Source organism: Panthera uncia (assembly GCF_023721935.1).
Source record: "Panthera uncia isolate 11264 chromosome A1 unlocalized genomic scaffold, Puncia_PCG_1.0 HiC_scaffold_17, whole genome shotgun sequence".
In the NCBI taxonomy this organism is placed as follows: Eukaryota; Metazoa; Chordata; class Mammalia; order Carnivora; family Felidae; genus Panthera; species Panthera uncia.
The window spans coordinates 151,644,857-151,658,758 of NW_026057577.1; the positions used below are offsets into that span (position 1 = coordinate 151,644,857).

The following is a 13,902-nucleotide window of genomic DNA, read 5'->3' on the forward strand; positions in this document are numbered from 1 at the left end:
GAGGGGAATGGGTGCAAAGCAGAGCAGAGGCTGCTGATGTTAGAGAACCGTTCAGTCACATAGAAATGCAGCCTGGTGTCGGCCGGTACCTCTGTGTCTCCGGGGAGGGAAGCCAGAACCCCTGACTCCTAAGCGAGTGTAGGACGCTGTGTCAGTCAGGATCCTTGGTAGGATCTGTCACCTCCACCCAACTAGAGGACCCGGGGCCACTCACAGAGGCCCCTGGGAACGGCCGGTTTGTGCAGGGGACACGGGAGCTGGCCTGGGGGCAGGCCTCCCCACCACCCCTGCCCTGGCACCCAGCCAGCACCTCCCACAGCCACCGCCAGAGCCAAGATCGCAGCGGAGGCTGGCTAGCCGTGGTGCACGTCCTGGGCACCCCACAGGAAGTCACGCAGGGACGGCAATGCCCCCACGGCCATCCACCCCGCGCTGGCTGCGGCGTAGCCCAGAAAGGGCAGAGTCCCTTTCTTGTGACTTCGCTTGGTCTGTTACAAAGCCGTGAGTCTGACACCCAGGGGAACTTGCTCAGAAACTCAGACTCTGAGTCTCCCCAGGCTCCAGTCTTCCAGCAACGTACGAGGGACCAAAGACATCCCTCCTGTTCCTCCCGGCTTCCCCCTGCTCTCCCCGAGGGGCTTAGACTACCACGGGACCCTCATGACACTGGGAACTTCTGCCCTGAGCCGGCCCCCGCTCTCGAGGGGGTGCTGTTTTCCAGGAAGGCTGCCCCCCTGGGGACGGCTGCCTCAGGTGTCCCTCCAAGCACACAGGGTGAACAGAAGGCATGGGAAAAAATAGCACAAACGCTATTTGCTTAGAAATCTGGCTTTTCCAAACAGAATGCAAAGGACTTCTGTTTCTATAACTGAACTTTAAAAACCCAGCCAGTATTGACTTATGCACTAAACGTATTTGTCTAGAATTTAAATAACTTTACTTATTCCAGGAGCTAAATTCCTCTCTCTTCAAGTTATCAGTTGTGTGGATGAAGGGTCCGGCAGACGCTTCGTCGGGTTCAAACCAGAACGCCTCCGCCCTGGGGCCTCACTGCACGCTCCTTCCCCGTCTGGATCAAAGGCTAATATTTGGAGAGGCTTTTCGACAAACGCATTCAAAGGCGGGTTACAATCCACCAGCTGTTAAACATTCGGATATCCCTTAAGCCTTTTTCACACAAGAAACTTCAATCGAAGATTCTAAAAAGTTCTATTATACACAAAATGATCATTTTAAAAGCTGAGAAGGAAAAGGTGATAGTCACCTACAGATCCATTCCAGAAGGCGGCAAACTAACTCTTCCAGCCACGGGCGGGGGGTGGGGGGGGGAGTGGGGGCGCTCTGGGGTCTGTGCGCCGAGGGGGACGCACCGCAGGGGAGGACAGGCCTCTTCCACTCCCTCTGCTCCCTCACCGTGCCCGGGCAGCTGTCAGAAGCCTTACGGCAGCTGAACCCTAGCAAGGGGCCCGACAGGTGGGGGCGTGGGTCCCGGCCCCAGGACGACGCTCTGCAGGCCACCGGCTCCTGAGAGGGTGTTTCCAGCACATTGAAGGGGTGGGTTTTTAATCCAGTGAGTAGCTTTCTGACGGCTCTGCGCGACCTTCTACCTGGAGATGCAAACAGATCGAAACTACCAGCTGAGCTGTCCTGCTGACCATGGCCAGGGGCTGCCACTGCCCCATGGGTCCCGGCGACGCAGCCTCGGCAGGCCAGGGGTGTGTGCAAGAAGCTGGCCCCGGGGCTGCTGTGCCATAGGTGCGCTCATTTGCTCCCGTCCCCTTCCCCGCGCCTCCCTCCCGGGGCAGACGCAACGCCACTGCCTGTCTGGTGTCTGGTGAGGTGAGTTAGCCTCCCCCACACACGCCGGCCCGCCACCGCCGAGGCCAGCTTCTCTCCACGCAGCCAGAGCCCCCGGGGGCCAGCACCCCACCTCCTGGGCACCTGCCCCCAACTCCGTGCCCCTCGGCCCTGCCTCCCACCTCCCACCCCAGCCCCTCCTCGCCCTAAGCAGTGGCTCTGGGGCCTGTGGGGACGTCCACAGGCGGAGGGATGCCTGACCCCCAACCCCCAGCAGGCCCAGGCCGGGCGGACATGGGTTTGGGGGTCCCACTCCACGCTAACAGGGATTTAGCCAGTATTTTGGCCGTATGCTGCAAGACAGAGGGACCTGCGTCTGGACACTGTGCCCTACTTAGGAAATCTCTCTTCGCTGGGAGAGAGGAGTTAGCAAGCCTGAAATTACTTTGTGCGTGTTCTCGAACAGAGCAAGCAGCAGATAATCAGAACCCGCTGCATCATTTGCAGGCGGAGCACAAAATGAGCATCCAGGGGCCCTTTTCAAAGCTCATTAAAGGGTCTCAGGGTGGCGGCCGTGGAGCTCTGAACAAAGTCCCCGCAGAGCGCGAGGCCCTGGGGGTAGGAGGGTGTCGCCTCGGGAGACAAGCAGCAGAGAGAGGGAGAGGCTGCAGGGAACGGATGGGCTGGGTGCCTGGGGGGTGGTGCAGGGTAGCCCTCAGCTCTGTTCCCAGACAGCCTGGGGTCTGACATCCACCTGTGCAGGGCGGGGTTGGCTCCGGAGCTGAGACCAAGGAAGTGCCAGGAGGCTGGGCCACGTGAGAGCCGCAGGGCCAGGGTGCACCCCGACGGCAGGGCTGTGGGAAGCACCCAAGCCGGCCCGAAGGTTCCCACGGGCCAGGTTTGCCACAGTCTGTGCAAAGCTAACAATGCCGGTAGTGGCCCGGAGCCCCCCGTCCCAGCTCCGGCTGCCACGGGGAAGTGCCTTAGACTGGGGAGTCTGCAGACACATTTATTCCTCACGGTTCTGAGAGCAGGGCCTCCAGGCGCCACCCTCACTCCCGTGGGCGGAGCGCACGCTCTGGCGTCTCTCCTACGGGGGCGCTGATCGCACCCTGGGGCCCACCCCGGGAACCCCGTCCCACCCAAGCGCCTCCGGAAGGCCCGCCTCCCGACCATCGCAGCGAGAGTCAGGGCTGTGGCACATGAGTCCGGGGGACACACCTGTTCAAGCCCTGGCACCACTGAACGAAACAAGTGCCCACGAGTCCACAACAGAGGGAAGGCGGGGCAAGCTCCTCCTTTGGCAGAGTGCTGGGGACAGCAGAACCCGAGGCCAACGCCAGGGCCAGCGATCGTGCCGTAGGCAGGACCCCCGGGGGCGTTAAGTCAGCAGGCAGGTCCTCACAAGGTACCGAAGCGGGAAGTGGCAACTTTGCAGCAGAGAAGCCGCAGACGCCGGGTCGCCGAGCGGTCAGGATGACACAGCGAGCGCCTGGCCACGACGCTCCCAAGTGGGGCCCGGCAGGGCTTCAGCAAGACCGCCAGGAAACAGCAGACGGGCCCAGGCTGGGACACGTACCTCACCATGGCCGATGCCCCCCAAACGTGCGGAGGACGAGGCTCCGCCCCCGGGGGAGACCCAAGAGACACTGAACGCGGTTGTGCCCTGGGTCAGGTCCCGGCCCGGAAAAGGAGCGCAGGGCAGGCTGCAGAGACCGGTCTCCCGGCCGCTGCTGTCGGGGAGCCGCTGTGGAACACGTCCGTCTTCCATCGGGTTTTGTAACGTATTTTGTAAGTAATAATTTCAGATTGAAAAGCTGGACGATAAAACCATTAAAACAAAGATCTTCTCTGGTCCTCTGAGTCCATCCCATGGAGGACACAGTGCCATGCTCTGCGTCACTGGGACAATTCCCTTCTCTCGCTCAGTCTCCCTGCCTCCCACCACACCTGTTAGTGGTGGAGTGGGGCCCCCAAATCCACGTCTGCCAAGAACCTCAGAGCAGGGCCTCGTCTGGGAACATGGGACCGCCCTGGAGCCGGCTGCGCCCTGGCCGACCCCCCCCAACCCCGACATCCTCGCAGGAGGAAGAGGGACACGCAGACTCCTGGTGGAGACGGGTGGAGAAGGGCTGACACAGCCACAAGCAGGGACACCTAGGATGCCAGCAGCCCCAGGAGCGGGAGGGAGGCCCCCAGGGGTTTGCCCTCAGAGCCCCCGCAGCCAACGTGCCCACTCCCCACTCCGTGGCCGTGGACTCTGGCCTCCAGGACTCAAGGGACCAGATTCCTCTTATTCTGAGCCTTGCAATCTGTAGACGCTCCGAGGACAGCTCACTTCGCCTACGTCCACACTAGCATCGGCCTGCTTCCTTCTCTCTGATTCTACGTGTGTGGACCTCCCGCAGAGGCCCGGCCTGCCAGCCCTGCCTCACCTCCCACGTGGCCGCTCCCCCAGAGTTTCGCTTCCCTGTAACTGGATGAACACTACGTGCGTTAACACCTTCTGTTTTCACTTCGGTTCACTCTCAGGAGACAGCTGCCTGCTCCTTCCACAGCCGTCCTTCCCTCCGCATCTGGATGTCGCCGGCGCTCTCCTGCACTTGGACGTTCCGGCCGTCTCCGATCCTCACTGCTACAAACACCACCACAGTGAGTGCCCTGTAGCGCAGAACAGATGCCAGCATGGCCAGCCTTGGGGCTGTGGGGACAGTTTGGTGGCCGCAGCCATGGCCCCTCCCCAGGGCAGCAGCGTGCCCCGCGACCTGTTTCCTCATGAGATGCCTTGGAGGGCACCAGAGCACTGCCCTCGGTGCCCTCAGCGGTGGGAACCTGCTTTTGCACGTGAGGTCTGCTTGCCCACGTCCAGGGCGCTGCAGGGGTGGGGCGGGGCGTTGTCACGAGCGGTGGACATGTTTGAAGCCCAGAACCCGTCTCCGCAGCCCGGGGGTGAATTGAGTCTGGTTACAGATGTTTACCTGCGTGGCGTGTCGCTTGAAAGGAAAACCCTCCAACAGCAGTAAGCAGATGGGCATAAACTGCCCGCCCCGAGGGCCCCCAAGGCCACTCTGAGCTGGGTCAGTCCCTGGAGGGGCCAGGCAGGGACGTGCATGGGACCCCTGCCCAGCCGCCACCAAAGCACCCAGCGCTCACTGGCCCAGCTTGCCTGACACACGGCCCCTCCTGCCTATCCTCACCCCGGGTCTCGGGCACCACGTCTGGGACAGGCCACGTCTGAGTTCCCGACTCTCTACCCCCATCACAGATGCGCTGTCACCTTCCTGGCTTCTGTGGTTTCTTCCTCTCGGTGTGACTGCTGCTGTAGGTGCGTGGCCACCCATGGTGCCACGTGGGCACAGCTGGGGGACCCTTCTCCTCACTGACTGGCCCCCGAGTCTGCAGGTGCATGAGGGCGCTGCTGACCACCCTGGTGCTCCCTCTGCTCCGGTCCAGCCCGGCTCCTGCGGCTCCGGGACCTGAGACACAGCCCATGTTGGGGCCTCCCGCCTGTGGAAGCCCCAGGACTCCGCAGCCACAGGCACATCCACCCCTTCTGCATGGCTCGGTCTCTAGAGAGGCAGGACCCTGTGCCCTCCCGAGGCACCCCTAGCCCTGCCCTCCTGCCTGGGGAGGACTCGCACGTCACCAGTTCCCCCTTCCTTCCTTCCAGATCCTCGCGTATCCACCATCCGGCCCTTCACACACTAGGGGGTGGCAGGCGGCATGAGCTCTGCTCAAGGGGCGTCGGTGGCCCGGCCCCCAGCCCCAGATGCTTCTTGCTTCAGTTTCCTTGTGTGCAAATCGCTCCAACGTGGGTAAGTTGTGGGCGCTGAACTGAATCCATGCATGTTGTTCTCAGGACAGCGCCTTCACATGGCGTCTCTTCCTTCCAGACCAGCGGACAGGAGTGTCGGGTGCCCTGGGGCCGAACCTCAAGTTAAGAGCACCACCTCCGAGGCCCTGCTCCACGCGTGCACCTGGCATGGTTGCCGAGGGTCCACCGGTGCCCCTCGGCCTGTGGCAGCGTGTCCGTGCTCCCGGGAGGCCCGGTGCCCTGGCGCCTGGGCTTGCCACGTGGGAGGTCCAGAGCGGTCATTACCACTCGTGACCAAGGGGCAATTACACCGGCAATCAGAGCCCAGGCTGGGAGTCGGGGAAATGTCAGCATGGGAGACGAGGAAGCTTGATCAAGCATTAGGCACAGCCTCCGGCTGACTTCTCCCTGCCACTAAAAGAGCTGTTTCCATGAGCCGGTCGGCTTCCAGACATTGTTTGGCGGCCCGTGTGTTCCAGAGAATAGAATCCATTATTTGTTCAAGACGGGTTTCCCGAGGTAACTGCGAACCCCAATATTGACACTAAGTCGTATTAAAAGCGTTGCGGGAAGGCCAGCCCGGCTTTTTGTAAGATAATAATAGCGCTCGTGTGTTCTAAGGCTGAAACCTGTAATCTCGTTGATTTTCCACCGGGAAATGGGGCTGTTGATGAGGCCTAACCCTGGGGACCATCGGCGCTGCCCCAAGGGCAGTGGAATCAAGGGACCCCTCCCCCCACCCAGCTCCCGACACCTGAACAGGCCAAACGTCCTCCTGAGACCTCCTAGCAAGACACTGGACCGCCCTTTCTCCTGAGACCCTCCTGGGGTGACACTGGACCTCCCCTTTCTGACACCAGCCCCCTCCAACAGGAGGCTGGGGAGCATCTCCGGGGACCAGCGTGCACTCAAGTGTCAGGGACGCAGGGGGACACACAGTCCTGGCTTGGCCTGCATCTCCCCCCTTCCCACGACCTCACGTGCCCCCGGCATTTCCTCCGACCCTCAAAACAACAGGGATTAATTACGGAGACACACTGGGGGGATTTGCAACAGAATTGAGGGCTGCTATGGAAGGAATCGTTTTCTGCAAGTTCGTCTGTTGAAGCCCTGACTCCTGACTCCTTAGAACGTGACTGCGTTTGGACGTCAGGTCTACAGAGGTGGTCAAGCCAAAGCAGGTCACTAGGGTGTCCCTGATCCACATGACCCGTGTCCTCCTAGGAAGACGAGACCGGACACAGACACGCACGGGGACGGCCAGGTGAGGACACAGAGTCGGCACATACAGGCCAAGCAGAGAGGCCTCAGGAGGAACCCGCTCCGCCCCCACCCGTGTCCCAGCCTCCCAGCCTCCCGGCCTCCAGCACCGGGAGAAGTAAATGTCTGACGGCTAAGCCGCCCACCTGTGGGACCCAGTTACGGCAGCCACGAGAACTCACTCAGAGCCCAGGGCCTGGCCCTCCCCTCTCTTACCCCAGCCCACCCGACACCTCGCGCACGGACGTTCTAACCAGCGAAGATGACGGGGGTGGTCCACGCAACGTGGCCACTCCTCCGTGCCAGGCACGACTCCGGGGGCCTCTGATCCTTACCCTTCCTGACCGCTCTGCCGTGGGCGCACTAGGCTGACCACATGAAGGAGAGCGCCAGGGAGCCCACACCTCACCTGAGAACGGGGGCCACCTTCCGGGCTCCCCGGCTGTGGCCGCCTGACTTTCTGAGATAACGCGAAGAAACCCACTTGATCCCAGAGAAGATGCGCAGAGCTGGGCGCCTACCCCAAACTGCCTCTGGCAGCTGTCCTCTCTAAGGTGTGCACCTAGGTGGCGCCTCAACTGCAGTTTCCAACTTCCCGGACCCAGCAGCCCACCAACAGGATCTTGTTTTTACTGGACGAGCCCCGCAGAGCCGGTCTCCGATGCACTGAGACCCGGTGACCCGCGGCGGGGGCTGCTCCTCAGCTCAGAAACACCGCAAGCGCACCACGGCCCGGGACCCGGAATAGCCACAGCTCCTGCTCCCGAGGCCGCTTGTTCCCCGCGATCAGGGAAACAGAAACGAAAACGACCCCGAGTCGAGGGACAGCATCTCACCTGTCAGACCGGCAGAACTCCACAGGTCAGACACTGTCCTCTGCTGGCACAGCTACAGAGAAACAGGTTTCCTCAGCCTTTGCCGGCAGGATACCAGCAGCCTGCCACCCGAGGGGAGGCGCCGGGCAGCCACTGGAGAAGCGTCCCCACGTCCATCGTTTGAATCGACAGCTCCCCGTCCAAGGATCTACCTCAAAAACACACTGGCAAATTAAGACATGGAAAAACGTACGTTCGAGGTCACGCGTTATAGTCCAAGTTTTCATAGCTAAAGGCTAGAAACAACTCAGGTGTCTATTAACAGGGAGGTAGTCGAATAAACTGTTACACCCCCAAAAACGGAGAAGCGTGCCTGCACAAAGATAGAAGAAAGAGATCTATCTGCCACATGGGGTTTTCTCCAGGACACGCAAAAGATTGTAAAACTCAATGGAACTTCCAGAAATGAAAAACAGAACAACTGAAATGGAAAATTCACAGGACAAGCTTAGCAGTTTGGAAAATACAAAAAAGAGTCAGTGAACCTGGATACATAACATTAGAAAGGATCCAAACCTAAGTATGGGAAGGGGGAAAAATTGAAAAACTAAACAGACCTTCCTCACCATCGAACAGCGTCAAGCTGTCTGATATACACACAGCTGGACTCCAAAGAGGAGGCAGACCAAATATTTAAAGGCTTCTTGGCTGCACATTTGCAAATTTGATGAGACTCCCAAAGTAAAGGAGTTCGGTAAGCATCCAGCGGGACAGACAAGAGAAACCACGCTACAGCACGTCACCGCCGAATTGCTAAAAAGGCAACGGCTTTAAAAAAAATTCTAAAACCAGCCAGAGAAAAGGGACACACTCTAGGCAGAGAAACAGGACCAGAAATAACTGTTAATTTCTCATCAGAAACAACACAGGCCAGAAGGTACTGCAACAGTGTGCTTTCACATGAAGAAAACACGCGTGTCAACCCGGGACTCTACAATTACTGAAAATACCTTTCCAAAAAACAAAGGCAGCCCAGGGGCCTGGAGTTCCAGCCGGTTCCTACCACGTTCCCCCAGTCACTTGCCTCCTCTTTCCTTGGAACGTGACAGAAGCCACGGTGTCCTTCGAGGGTGCAGCGCCCGAGACCATCTCCGAGACCACGACAGTGCCCGTCGAGCGGGTCAAGCTGCCGCCGCAGGTGCAGGGTGCCAGCAAGCACATCGCCACAGACAGCGATGCAAGGGCATCACAGGCTGTGAGGTTCGTGTCCCCAAGGAGCAGGGGGTCCTGTCTTCCTGGCGTGGTCACCGGCCAACGTGGTCAGATACTTCCCCACCCAGGCTCTCAACTTCGCCTTCAAAGATAAACACAAGCGGGTCTTCCCGGGTGGTGTGGACCACAGAGCCCAATTCGGCGCTACTCTGCAGGGCATCTGGCATCAGGTGGTGCCGCTGGGGCCACATCCCCGTGTTTTGTGTATCCTCTGGATTTTGTTCGTACCCGTCTGGCAGCTGATGCGGGCAAAGCTGGACCGGAGAGGGAACCCAGGGGCCTCGACAACTGCCTGGGTGAGATCTACAAATCCGGTGGGATGGAGGGCCTGCGCTGTGGAGGGTGTTCTCATGTCCCGAGCTGCCTACCTCAGCGTCTGTGCCGCTGCAAAGGGGTCGCTCCCAGATCCCGAGAATACACACACGTTCCTCAGCCGGATGACGGCACGACCCGTCACAGCGGCTGCGGGGCTCACTCCCATCTGTTTGACGCTGTTCATCGGACATCGGGTCCACAGGCTCGCTTCGCTGCCCGAGCAGGACACCCCGCAAGGAAGGAGGCAAAGCTTTCTACAAGGGGGCTAGTCCAGCGTTCTCAGATGCATGGGGCGCTTTTGCGCTTGTCTCGTGTGACGAGTCGAGAAGCTCGTGCAAGTTACGCTAGTGTTTCCCCCTGTGAACAGGTGTGTTGTATCAGAGAACATCTCTTGAGGATTCTTGACGGACTTTTGGCCCTCTGTTTATCAACGATAACTACTGGTTGGAAATGGGAAGCAATGATGTTTGTCTGACCCTTTTATCTCTTAAGGCCATTTCCATGATGGTGGGACTCCGTTGTATTTTTTTATTTCAGTCACTCCTGAAAAATAAATTTGAGGAAATAAAAAAATGAAGGCAGGTTAAAAGTATTTTCATTCAAAAATGGTTGACACAATCCACCACCACTGGATGTACGTCGTAAGAAGTGCTTTAAAAAAGCCACGGAAGCAAAGGAGTAAAGAGCAGCTAGAAATCAAGACACGCACGAAGGAGCCGAGAGAGCAGGTGGGTGCACGTGAACTGATGTCAAGCATCTGTGCTCCTGCTTAACTTACTCAAAGCACAGCTGACCATTTAAAGCAAAAAGGACGATGTTATCGTGGACTTGACGGCATACATAGAAGTGAAACGTATGACAAGTTAGAAGGAAGCAACAGGAGAACAGACTAGAACTTTGCTGTCCAAAGTTGTTACGGCCCATAGCAACTTTTTTCCTCTTTTCCAGTGATGTCTTCTGAGACACCAATAATAAAATAGCAAAAAGAAACTACACCAAAATGAAAAAGCTTCTGCACGGGGAAGGACACAGTCAACAAAACTAAAAGACAACCTACAGAATGGGAGAAGACATGTGCCAATGACATAGCCAATAAAGGGTTCGTAATCCAAAATACATAAAGAACCTAATACGACTCAATACTCAAAACACAACATTTCCAACTAAAAAACGGGCAGAAGACATGAACAGGTATTTCTCCAAACACAGAGATGACCAACAGACACACGAAAAGATGTTCAACATTCCTCATCATCAAGGAAATGCGAATCAAAACCACAATGAGGCAGCACCTCACACTCCTCAGAATGGCTAAAATCAAAAACAAAAGAAACAACCAGTGTTGGTGAGAATGTGGATAAAAAGGAACCCTCGTGCACTGTTGGTGGGAATGCAAGCCGGTGCAGCCACTGTGAACAGTACGGCGGCTCCTCAAAAAGTTAAAAATAAGGGCACCTGGGGGGCACAGTCAGTTAAGCGTCTGACTGTTCATATTGGCTCGGTCATGATCTCACGGTTCGTGCGACCGAGCCCCGTGTCAGGCTCCGCGCTGTCACCCTGGACTCACATTTGAGGGGCCCTGGGAATGAACAACAGCCTCACCGTGCAGGAGAATGGTTAGCTTTCAAGGGTCCCTAACCAGACACCCACGCGCAACACGCGAGTATCCCACCACCAACCAGCAGCGGGAGGGCTAACCCTGTACACAAGAGCTCCTATAAGGAACTGACAGTGGGATACGTCTCATGGGTGGGAAGGAAAGTCCTGTGGGAGCCGTGCCCTTGCTAGGAGGGCCAAGCATCAGGCAGGTCCGGGCTGGACACTCGGGAGTGATCTGCAGTCTAGAAGCTGGGTCCCCAAGTCCCCGCACGGCACCGGGTTTCTATCTGACCTTCCAGAAAGCCATGCAAGGCATTTATCTATCTATCTATCTATCTATCTATCTATTTATTTATTTATTTATTGTCTCTTTATTTTGCGAGAGAGCGAGTGCAAGTGGGGGAGGGGCAGAGAGAGAGGGAGAGAGAAAATCAGAAGCAGGCTCCACAGTCTTCTCGGAGTCTGATGTGGGGCTTGAGCTCACAAACCTGAGCCACCCAGGTGCCCCCATGCAAGGCCTTTTTATAGCTGTGACATAGGGAAACTGAAGGACTTTGTAAAAATCTGCTTTTCACTCCTTTTCCTGATCCTATTCCTGCTAGGACCCGCATCCCCACTTTACACACGCCTTGTAGCACCAACAGTGTGTGTCCTCCTTATAAGGGACAAGAAGTTAACATTTATCTCAAGTCTTCCGGCACAATAGACGACATCTAAGGAAGAACCAGGTGAGAATAACCAGACCGCCAGGAACAGACGTGTGGACGCCAAGGCTCCCTGGCTCCGAGGATAACTGATGAAGGGCAGCTGGGGGACTGAGGGGACCTACACAGCAGGCCCCAAGCAAGAGGAGATTCTCTCCTTTCCTTTCCGGAGTCTCCCAGACACTCCGTACCTGCATTCTGTCTATACCTTCAGGACACTCTGCACTCACCTCCTGCTGGCTCACATTCAATTTCTATCCTGCAGAGGGCCGGGGACACTCGTGCCTGGTCCCGCAGGACCCCCTCTGGATCCTTGGACCTGACCTGCCTGCATTGGCTTTAGATTCATGAGCGGCAGGACACTCTGCGTCAGGGTGTGGCTTTTGCCCCCAGTTGCCAATAAATCTCTACACCTGGGACAGAGTACAAACCAGATCAAAAGTCAGTCTGAGAGGGAGAAGAGTATGAACCTCAGCGTTCTTGGGGCTTTGTGGCCCCTTCCTGAGGCCTGACTGCATCCTGGCCTTCAGATTCCACAAGACCCCCCATGTCCCTCGTGTCCCGCTGATGCCCTCTTGTGCTCACACAGCTGGAGCTGGTCTTTGTTCCCTGCAGACTAATTAGCCTGGCGTTCCTTCCTACACTGTGTAGACCAGAGCAGCGACAGCAAAGCCGCAGGGTGCGAGCAGGGGCTCCTTAGGTGTGGCAGGAGCACGATGGCTCAGGGGTAAAGGTGGCTCTGTGGCCTTGGTTGCAGAGGACTGGTAAGCCTGTTAAGAAGGGTGGATTTTACACTCAGGGTAAGAAGAGGCAGCTTTGCTAAAGCAGAGGACAGACCAGATAGGGGAGGGTGGAGACGGTCTGTGACACACCATTCCATCGGTTGAACCAACAGAGCCAGGAGTGGATTCTACAAGGGAGAACGTGCAGAGGAAAGTTCCTAGTGGCCCCCCAATCTCTGGCCCAGATCCTAGGAGCAGGTGGTCCAAGGCCTCCCTGCACTCAGCCTCAGTGCCTTGTTCCCGGAGGTCTCCATCTCTGCATGAAGTCACATCCCGTCCACAGCGCATCTACTGCCCTACGAATTCCCGCCCAAGCCCCCACCCTAAAGCAGTTTGCCTCCTCCTCTGAAAACCAGGAATAGCGCTTGCCATTTCTCTAGGTGCCTCACGCGAGTCTCCCGCAATCAGGCAGGAAAAGCAAGCCCCTGCAGAGGGCTGGCCCGCGGCCGGGGGGAGCTCTGCCAACTTAGCATGGAAGCAGGAAGGGCGCGGGCCCGCGGGCGAACCGGGACAGCTTTCCCCCCGAAGGTTCGCAGCGCCGCCGAACCTGGGACTAGGAACTACAGCCCCTGGCTGAGCAAGCCCGGGTGCGGGCAGGGGCGCTTCAAGGGGAAGACCCCTCCCCAGGCCCCCCTCTCTGCGGTGTTGTTTCTTCAAAATCGCACCGCCCCCCCCCCCAAGAGGCTCCTATTGAAATAACCACCTGAAATCAGGTCTCTAATTTTCGGGAGTCTATTGACCATTTTCCTCTATTTTGACGTAACTCCAGACGTAGAAAGGGTTTCAAGAACAGCACACGGTCTCTGTATCGCCTCCAACCAGCTTTCCCAAATGTCAACATTGCACCCACTTGTGGGCCCGGTAGGCCTGGGGACAGCGCAGTCCCCACGGCTGGGCGGTAGGGGGTGGTCCAGCCAGTGTCCGCGGATGTGGGGCGGTGCCTTGGAGACCCCGCGACCCCAAGGCGACGGCTCCCCTTCGGCCCCCGGTCCATGCCCCGCCTCCGCCATGCCCCGCCCCCGCCTCGACCCGCCCCCGTCTCACCGCCCCTCCCCACCGGCCCCCTCCGTCCCCGGCCCCTCGCGACCGCCTCGCAGCCGCGCCGCCGCGCCCCATCCCCCTCTGCCTGGCGCCCCCTGCCGGCCGCCTCACCACCCGGTTCCCCGTCCCGCTCCCCTCGCGACCCCTCCGCCCTCGACAGGCCCCAGCCCAAGCGCCCGGAACCCGCGAGGCAAGCCGGGAGGAGGACGCGGGCGGGAGCCGTCACCAGCGTGCGTCGCGCCCCTGACGCGTGCGTGCGTGCGCGTGCGTCGTTGGCTGGACTGCGTTTCCCAGGGGGCCGCGCGGCGCGCCCACTTCCGGCGGGAGGCACGGGACCCGGAAGCGGCCGCGGGGCGGCGAATCCCGCGGCGACAGGTCGGTCGGAGGGCGGCGGGAGCATGCTGGGCGGCCGGCGGCCCGCGGTGCGCGGTGCGTTCGTTCCCCCGCGGCGGTGGCGGCGGCGCGAGACGGCTCTTGCGTGAGCGGCGGCGGCCGGAGTGGCC

At 58.8% G+C, this 13,902-nt stretch overlaps 1 pseudogene; it reads left to right on the forward strand.

The window, feature by feature from the left end:
• The first annotated feature begins 7,925 nt into the window (after positions 1-7,925).
• LOC125935322 (ADP/ATP translocase 2-like) lies at positions 7,926-9,621 on the forward strand (annotated as a pseudogene).
• The last annotated feature ends 4,281 nt before the right edge of the window (positions 9,622-13,902 follow it).